Source organism: Octodon degus, unplaced genomic scaffold (genome assembly GCF_000260255.1).
Source record: "Octodon degus isolate 3935 unplaced genomic scaffold, OctDeg1.0 scaffold00176, whole genome shotgun sequence".
NCBI classification, from domain to species: Eukaryota; Metazoa; Chordata; class Mammalia; order Rodentia; family Octodontidae; genus Octodon; species Octodon degus.
Window position 1 is genome coordinate 3723270 of NW_004524752.1, and position 8330 is coordinate 3731599.

General features: G+C 43.0%; 1 pseudogene; it reads left to right on the forward strand.

Moving 5' to 3' along the window:
• The window catches only part of LOC101565056, a 3374-nt pseudogene extending 2070 nt beyond the window's left edge, over positions 1–1304 (forward strand).
• Positions 1305–8330: the final 7026 nt, after the last annotated feature.

Below are 8330 nucleotides of genomic sequence, written 5' to 3' on the forward strand. Positions count from 1 at the left end.
TTGAGTTCTTATACTAGGGAAACTATATGATATTTACACCTGTGTGTCTGGTTTATCTCACTTATGAGTATATGTTCAAGTGGCATCCACTTCAATATAAAGCCTTGCAGTTTATCATTCTTAATATCTGAATAATACTCCATTGTGTAAAAATGCCACATCTTTTTCAACCATTCCTCAGGTGATGGACATCTTGGTTGTTTCCAAGATTTGGCTATCACAAATTGTGCTGTTATAAACATAGGCACACATATATCACTATGATATAATGTTTTCAGATCCTCCGGGAAAATTCCCAGTAGAGGAATAGCTGGTTTAAAGGGGATTTCCAGACCAGCTTTTCTTAGGAGTCTCCACGCTGATTTCCATAATGGTTGCACCAGTCAACATTCCCACCAGCTGTGGAGAAGGGTTCCTTTCTCCCCACAGCCTGTCCAACATTTGTTATTGGGTGATTTCTTTATGATAGCCATTCTTTCTGGGGTGATGAGGATCCATACTGAAGGTGGTAATGACAAGAAGAATCTCTTGGAGGACAGAATGGTTCCTTTCATCTTTGTTGGCACCTGAAAGAATATCAGCAATGCCCAGGTGCTGCTGCAGTAGCACCTGTCCTATCCTCAGGACTAGGGGTCCTGCCTATGGTCCCAGCTCAGACCTGCTTCTGAGACTGAGTCAGAGAAAAGAGAGGAAGCTAGCAGAGCTGGAACTGGTGACTGGGATTCCCCCAACCTAGGGTAAAGAAAGCGAGAGATGTCTGACTGGGGGCTGGAGTAGGGGCCACACACCTACCACCCAACCCACCTCAAGATATAACTCTTCATCTATTAGCTCAGTGCTAAAGGATTCAGACAGTAACCCCTACAGCCTACTGGACACATCTGAACCAGAGCCTAGGAAACCCCCTCTATGGAGTGCCAGCCACCGCTGCTCCTGCCTCCTTCACACTGATGAACACAGAACTATCATGGATGGAGGCTTGGAATCTGATGGGCCTAACGTGACAGAGTATGGCCTGGAAGAGGAGCACAGACCCCAGTGTCATAACTGAAGTTGCCTGTGATGCAACTGTGGTAACTGGACTTCTGGGTCTACCAGGGGAGCCAGTGACTGTCTGTGGCTATATCTCATAGGCAGAGTCTCACAGCCACTAGCGGCCACCCCTGAAACAACACTAAGCCCTCAGAGGACTCCCCTTCAGGACAGAAGGCTGACTCTGTCAGAATGCTTCCTAAGGGTCCCTTGGAAAATGGGGAGCTGCCTGCCCCATGGAATTGGGTAGTTTGGTGAATGGGATTTCATAAAACCTCCAACCTGCATCCCTCCCTTCTCCATCTCACTTTCTGGGGATGGCTTATGGGTTTTGGTACTGCTGTGTTTTTAATGCTGATGACATGGCTGTTTGTAAAATTCATCAAGCTTATGAATGATACATTTTTTTCTGATATAATGTATGCATACATCTTCATCTATTGTACTGGTTTGAGGTTTTGCAAGGGAAACAATATAATACAGGACACATAAGATGATTTTATAATCACCCAAAGAATCATGCAAGAGTGCAGGAAATCTGTCCACACACTAGAGACCAAAGAATCCAGCTGAGGGCCTGGATCCTAATATTCTGCATGAGTCCAGCTGAAAACCTAGAGCTCATAACAACACCTCCCACAAGTCCAATTGGAGGCCTAGAGCCCACGACAAGGTCTCATGCAGGCCCGCTTTATGGATCTGTGCTGGGAAGGCCCAAAGGTCAGCGGTGAAAGCTTGAAAGTCTATGCTATTAGGATAAGGGATCTGTGCTAGCAGGCTGAGGGATCTGAAGTGGAGGCAGGCAGCAAAGCTCAAGGTAAGAAGCAAAGCTCTCTGTAAAAGTACCACAGCCATCCTCAGCAACAGTGAGGTCATGAGCTCCTCTAGCAATGAGGAAAACTGAATTTCCATCAGGAAAGCCAATGTGATAAGCTTTTCCAGGAGACTGAGCAGTACACCGTCTTCCACTCTACAGCCAGGAAACAATGCTCATGATGAGGACCAGAGCTCAACCCAAATGAGCCACAGCCATTCTTAGTGACAACAAAGGTCCCGCACTCCTCCAGTGACAAGAACAGCCAAGTTTATCAGAAAAGCCATCATGACAAGGTCCTCCAACAGAATCAACCAGGAGAACCAGCAGCTTCCAACAGCTCCAACAGCTTCACCAAACAGCTTTCCTAACAGTCTCTCGACACTTCTCCTCCAGTTCTGCCTCTTATGCTGATGGTAACAATCCTCAGGTGGGCTTCCCACACCCAGCACCACACTGGTTCAATTCAGCTAGGTATAACAAGTTGACCACCAGTTAGCAATCCACTACACCTATATACTTTTTTGGGAGAGAGAGAGAGAGAGAGAGAGAGAGAGAGAGAGAGAGAGAGAGAGAGAGATTTCATTATATAATTATACAATTCAGGCTAGCCTTGTACTCACTTTATAGCCCAGGCTGGCCTCAAACTTACAGTGATCCTCTTGCCTTAGACTCCCAAGTGCTGGGATTACAGGTGTGAGCCATCACACCTGACTCACCTATATATTTTTATGTATCAACATTATAGTTCATTTTTTACAAAAAATAGGACAGGTCTAGAGGTGTAGCTCAGTATAGAGCATTTGGTTAGCGTGCTTAAGGACCCTTTTTCAATTCCTTTTTTGTAATCATTAAACTTCTTTTTTTAAATGAGGAAAAGATGAAGTGGGTACTGGCTTTCAAGTCAGAGGAGACTTGTCCAGTATAAGTAAGGACAACAGAGGCTAGGTGAATTACCCCTCTAGGAGAAGTTCAGAGAAGGGAAAGAGAAGAGATTGTGGAGGAGGAGGCAGAGGAAATTTCCTGAGTAGTAGTCCCTGAGATTGGCATGGGTGCCTTCTGATTATACAATCTATGCTTATTAGGTCAGAGGTGGTATGAACTTAGCACTGTGGGAGGCTGAGGCAGGAGGATCACAAATTTGAGCCCAGCCTGAGCAAGCTCTCATTTTACCAAGACCCTTTTCAAAAGAAAAAGAAAAAGGGCCAGGGGTTGTACCTCAGTGCAAAAGCCCTGATTCAAACCCCAGTATTACTCCCCTCCCCTCAACCCAGTCTTGGAGTAGTTTGTAAACATAGCCATAATATTTTGCTGGTCTTCCTATTAAGAGGTGAAATTATTTCCACATCCTTTAAATTTGGGCTGACCTTGTGACTTGTTTTGACTAATAATTTATGGTAGGAGTGATACTGAGAGAGTTTTGAAGCCTTGCCCTTAAACGGCCCTGCAGTTTTTGAACTTGTGCTCTGAGCATCCCGAAACCACCATGCTATGAGGTACAGGGGCATGGGTTGAATTATGGTTTGCACCAGACTCAGAGGCTAAGTCCTTACTCTCAGGACCTTACAATATGACCTTTTTTGAATACAGCATCTTTATGGAAGTTCTCAAATTAAAATGAGTTCATGAGAGTAAATGCTAATCCTGATACAATGACTTTTCTGATGAATATGGGAAATTTGGACACAGGCTCACCCAGAAGAAAGTTATGAAAGTTAATGCAGAAATAGGGGTGATGGCTTTGCACACCAAAAGATTTCCAGCAAACCAGCCAAAGCCAGGGAGAGGCTGGAGCACATTCTTCTTCACAGCCCTTGGAAGGATCAACCCTGACAGTGCCTTGGAGTTCTTTTTGCCAAAATTGTGGGACAGCGAACTTCCGAGTGGTTGTGTAAGCATCTGAGTTTGTGGCAATTTCTTACCACAACCCTAACACACTAGCACAATTCCTCTTAGCTACTGGAAGCTAAGGGGTGTGTTAGTTTTCTAGGACTGCCCTGAGAAGTATGTAGACTGTGCGCAGAAATGACAGAAATGTATTTTCTGGATGTACCAGAGGCTGGAGGTCTGATTTCAAGGTGTTAGCAAGGTGGGCTTCTCGTGAGGCCTTTTCTTGGGGTGAAAAGATCACCTTTCTCTGTGTCTTCACACAGTCTTTACTCTTTGTGTCTGTGTCCAACTTTCATTTGCTTGACTTTTTTTTTTTTTTTGTACTGGGGATCTGAACCCTGAACACAGAAAAGGCTAAGCAGGAGTTCTATCACTACTCTGCCCCACATTTCCTCTTATAAGGGCATCAGTCACATCAGATGAGGGACCACCCAATGACCTCATTTTAATTTGGTCAGCTTTTTAAAGACTCTGCCCCTAAATATAGTGTTATTCTGAGGTCTGGGCTTAGGACATCAATATGTGAATGGAGGAGGGGCACAACTCTGACGTGACGAGAGGCCCAGGAGGAGAACTAAGAAATGCCAGCTGACAGCAATACCAATGGCCAGCTGTGCGAATGAGGCCATCATTTTCCTTCCAGCCTAGCGGACCTTCCAGCAGATGCTGTTGCAGGAGTGAACCAGGGTGAGACGTACAGAACTGTCCATCCCGTTCATAAAATTCCAAGAAATAGTAAGTCACTGTTGTTTTAAGCTACTAAGTTTTCCCACATGGTTCGTTACACAGCAATACATAACCCAAACAACCCCATTTCATATAAAGTCCACTTCAGGCCCAAGTCTATTACTCTATAGTTAATGATAGGTTACATGTAAAATGGATTGTTTAGTCAGCTATTTCATTATTACCACTCAAAAGGAAGTCAGTACTAACTTATTAATTTAAAATGAATAGATATTGCTACTGGTAACATTTATATAGCACTTTGTCAATTATTTGAAATAGTCCATTAATAATTTATCAGGTTTTTAAATCAAAGAAATATTGAATGGTAGACTCTCGGGGCTAAATGGAACAAGAGGTCTTTTAATCCATCTTCTTATCTTCAAAAAGAATGACTTATTCTAGCCCAGCCAGATAGAAATCATCCTCTTCTTCTTCATTTTCCTCTATTTCTCCTCTTCATTGTTGTCATCCAAAAAAACTTTTAAAGCGTCAATGATCTACAAATGGAGCTGCATTTGGCGCTGTGTAGGCCTTTAAAGATTTAATACAATGCAGAGACAGAATATACATAAAATCTGAAGTACTGCATGCACAAATATTTTAAGAATGCTATACATAAACTGACAGGGAAAAAATTTTTTTCTTCCCATTTATCTACATAAACATTTTTTCAGCCCAGGTACATAAATATAGACTTAGATAAACCTAACTAGACAGATGTTATGTGTACATGCAGTGAAAAGAAGGGTTGGGAAGCATAGCAGCTTTCAAATACTTGAAGGCCTGTTATTTTTTTTAAAAAGAGATTGAATTTGCTCTGTGTAGCCTCAGGATGGAACTAAGACCAGGGTGAAACAGGTGGAAGTTGCAAGGAGGCACATTTCAGTTTAAGTGTAAGAAGAAGTAATCAGGAAGTAAATGGACTTCGTTGCTGGCCTTACTGTGAAGGAGCTTCCAGATTAGCCTAGATGTCCTCTGAGGAACTTTCCAGCCCTATGATGCTGAGCTGTGCATAAAAAGTTAAATATATTTGGAGGATATAGAGGAAGACAAGTGAATTTTATAGGTAAAGAATTATTGGCAGCCATGGTTGTCTTAAGCAAGGGTTGGATAGAGTCCTGGGAAACATTTAGATCCATTGCTACGTGTGAGGTTGTCATATGAAGAGGGCAGGCTCTGAGTGGAATGGGAAGGCACATGGAAGCGATACTGGGGAGAGAAATACAATTATTGCAAAAGTCATAGCTAGAAGGGAGGCATCCCAGAAATAGGCTGATTGAATAAGGCATGGATGCCTCCCTTTGGAGGAACAGGAGATGAATAACACCAGGCAATTAAAATCCAAGGTATCATGGAAAATAACTTTGAAGCATTAGGTGAAAACTTTTAATTGTGTACATAATGAAAAGGAGAAGAAGCATGGTTAAAGAAATGAGACTGAGAATATCTGTTTAATAAATTTCTTGTTGTTAAAGAACAGACTAGAAAGAAGAGGCTAGTAATAGGAAAATCCAGCAGACTGACCTGAGCCTCAAATAATAGTGTCCAAAATAACACCGTCCATAAAGATGTAGAGAAAAGGTGGCTGTGGAAGATGGTGTTGAAACTGTAGAAACATGGCAACAGCCTGGAAATGCTGACTGGCGAAGACAGGGATCAGTATAGCATGGCTCAGGGCCAGCGAGATAGCTCAGCAGACTAAGCACCTGCTTAGGCAAGCACAGGGACCAGGGGTTGGTCCCCGGCACCACGTGCCCCGCCGGCCCTGCCCATGGGCATACTGAGCTGGCAACCGAGTCTGGGCGTGGTGGCACACACCTGTAATCCCAGCATTGGGAAGGCTGAAAACAGGAGGATCAGTACAAATCCAAGCTGCATAGTGAGACCCTATATCAAATCCATAATTTGCTTTGGGAAGAATGCTATTGGTCTTGTTATAAGCAGGAAGGTGTGGAGAGCAGCTGAGCTAAAGATCAACCACATGTTTGGGGCTAGAGCATGGCCAGTCCCTGAAACACAGAGCACCAGAGGCCCACCATATAAACAAGTTCTTAAGACTAATGCAAAGCCGCTCCAGCCGGCTTTCCTCCCTGTAAACTACAACACAGATAGCTCTAAAAATGTTTCGTTTTCAGTGATATGAACAAAACACTAAGACCTTACACTTTCAACTCCATTGCACATTTCTCTCCTTTTTACTGCAGATAAATAAAAACACAGACCATGCTGTGTTGTGGCTGCCTCTCCATCAGAGAGGTCAGGTCCTACCCAGTCCCAGCTTTCCTTTTTATGTGTCTAGTTTTTTCTTGATCTCCAGTTGGCCCCTCTCAAAACCCAGCTGGCTGTGCGGTAGTGAAAGGAAGAATGCTGAACTGCTCAGTCTTGTGTAAGGTCGTGCCCAGGCCACTAACTCAACCCTAGCTGGCTTGCTTATTTATTTATTTAATGTCTTAAGGACTGTGATCTACTAGTGAGCCATAACTCCAGCCTCTTGCTATTTCCCGTGGTTTCTCCCTGTCTAAAGCTTCCTACCTGCCTTCAATTCGGGTTGAGATGATATCATTTGCAATTGTTTTAAATGCTGAGCAAAGCTGCTTATGCTGATGAATTGTAAATAATTCTCAGGTAAGTCACTTTGGCTCCTTTGTATTGAGGTGAGCTAATTTCCCACACTGGCCAGTTCCTTTTTAGTCTATCCCCTGCTTCCCACTTCTATTCTGAAAGTTCCCATTTCACTTTGAAAAAGAAAGAATAGAAAATATTTATAAGATAATGTGTGATCATAGACTTACAAGACATTACTTGTCTGGGAGGCTGAGGCAAGAGGCTCTTTTTGAACCCTGGGCCAACCTGGGCAATTTAGTGGCTCAGTGAGACCAGTCTCAAAAATAAAGGCTAAGAGTATAACCCACTGTGAAGATCAAGGTTCAATATCCAGTTATTCCTCCTACTCCCCAAAAGAATCAATGGTAGGAGAATCTTTATATGCAAAACAAAAGTACTATGAAATAATTCATTAGGTAGTCAGGGAGAAATGTCCAAGTGACATATGATCTTCAATGTTTTATATTTATATATATATTTATCGAAGGACTAAAGACTGAATTTAGTGTTTCATGCATGCTAGACAAATGTTCTGCTAATGAGCTACATCTCCACCCCTTGGTTGTGTTTTTGTTTTAGTTATGCAGCAGATGGTAGGGCTCAATTGCAGTCTCAGCATGCCCCAGGAGCGGGGCCAGCACGGCATGCCAGGGATCAAACCCTAGTCCCTGTGCCTGCCTAAGCAGGCCCTTTAGTCTGCTGAGTTATCTGGCCTCATCTCTCTCTCTCTCTCTCTCTCTCTCTCTCTCTCTCCCACACACACACACACACACACACACACACATAATTTTTTTTTTAAGATAAGGTTTCATTATGTGGGTAGGGATGGCTTTGAACTTAACAACATGTAGCCCAAGTTGGCCTTGAACTCAGAGCAAAAAAGTCTTCTTGCCTCAGCCTCCCAAGTGCTGGGATTACAGGTGTGCACCACCATGCCTAGAATATATATATATTTTTTGTACCGGGGATTGAACTCAGTACCTTGTGCTTGCCAAGCAGGCACTTATGCCACTGAGCTATCCCCCTGGCCCATCTAGTATATATGTTAAATGTTGTTAGTAATACTATATGTTTATTAACTAGTTTCCTCAGTAGCCTTGGAAGATAGGTACAGTCTATGCATATCATTTTACAAATGATGAACTGAGACACAAAAGAATTAAGTGCTTTGCCCAAGGTCAAGCAATTAATAAGCATCATGCCCAATTTTGCATCTAAGCAGTCTAGATTGAGTCTCTTAACCGCTGCACTATATATTATA